Consider the following 1,772-nt stretch of genomic DNA (forward strand, 5'->3'; position numbering starts at 1 on the left):
TTATTATTAAACCATGCCGATATGTATTCTTGCGCACAACTTTATGACGAAGGGCTTTAATTTCCTGAGGAACGCACATTAATTATTTATCGGTGATTAACTCGTAGAGCCGCCGATCGCTGGTCGTTGTGTATAATATCGAGGACCGAGAACAGTCCTCGATATTATACACAACGACTAGCGAAAAGTCGACATCAAAACTTTTAAATGTTTCTCGTTATGAGAGCTAAGCACTATTCGTTTAAGCCTATTTTAATTAACGATCTACAATTCTTGCTAAATTTTTCGATAAAATTCTATAATATTTATAATATTATATGCCGTACATATAATACAAAAGACATTCGAAGAACTATTAAAATATACATAAAATTAACGATAAATATAATTATAGAGTTAATCGAATAAATATATGTAGATAATAGCATGAGAAAATTCTTTAAATAATGATTGGCTATTAATTCTGTGATTTACAAATATCCTAATATTTTGCACATCAGTAACTGTAATTTCATTCATATAGCTTGTTTTATTGCTCCTTATTTTATTAATGGGGCATTCTTTGCCAAATCGATCAAGCCTCTGTCCAAAATTGATATGGACGGATTTCAACGTTTGACCCCGGAAAATGTTCGTCTTGAAAAGAGCTTTTAAATGAACCGTGGTCTTTTCGAAAATTCAAAATGGTGTCGCTGTATAACTTCGAAAGAGAAAAAAATAATTTAATTTTTAACTTATAACGCGCAAAAAATGTATGATAGCGTAAATTAAAAAATGCCTTTCATGATAAAAATTATTTGTTCGTTTACCGGCTTTAAATTTGTGTAATATAGTTTATATTATGATTAATATTATGCACATAAGTATTCCTTATATTTGTAATCAACTATCATAAAACTGAATAATAAATTTCTTAATTGAAAGGTAAAATTATCAAAAAATAGGTAGATTTCATCGTATAAAACGTTTTTTATTTGTTATGTTTGTTGTTACCTGCGTAAAATTCACAAAAATAACTCCTCGATTTTTCTTTCGGTACCCGAGTGCACGCCAACGACATATAGACGGAGCCTTTCTACGAGGGGTAGGCGATAATCGCGACGAGAGGGGAGCCATCCCACCATAGCCTAACTAGACCAACATCGGCTTATTTCGCCGAGACTCGAATATGTTCGGCTCTCACATGACTACCCACGTGACTATAGCAACGTTGATATGTAAGAGGCGAAGTAGCCGAATGTTAGCGAGTCTCGACGAAATAAGCAGATGTTGGTCTAGTTAGGCTATGGTGGGATAGCTCCCGTCTTGCCCCGATTATCACACCCTCCCTTGCCCATAATAGCAGCTCATGCTCCGTCTATATGTCGTTGGTGCACGCACGACATGCGTCGGCCGCTACCAACTTTAAACAGTCGTTGCTTTTAAACTATTGAACCAATGAACATGAAACTTTTCAGAAAACTTCTTCATACTTTAATGAACAACTTTCTCGATGAAAGTCTTCGGATGCTCGATCGGATGCAAGATTAACAGCCAAAAAATTTTAAAAAAGTTAAAAAAAACATAAAATTTTGAAAATACGAAAAAAAAAATAAAAATGACAAAATACAAAAACTGTATTACACAAATTTAAAGCCGGTAAACGAACAAATAATTTTTATCATGAAAGGCATTTTTTAATTTACGCTATCATACATTTTTTGCGCGTTATAAGTTAAAAATTAAATTATTTTTTTCTCTTTCGAAGTTATACAGCGACACCATTTTGAATT

The sequence above is a fragment of the Trachymyrmex cornetzi genome, unplaced genomic scaffold (assembly GCF_001594075.2).
Source record: "Trachymyrmex cornetzi isolate Tcor2-1 unplaced genomic scaffold, Tcor1.1 scaffold74, whole genome shotgun sequence".
Lineage (NCBI taxonomy): Eukaryota > Metazoa > Arthropoda > Insecta > Hymenoptera > Formicidae > Trachymyrmex > Trachymyrmex cornetzi.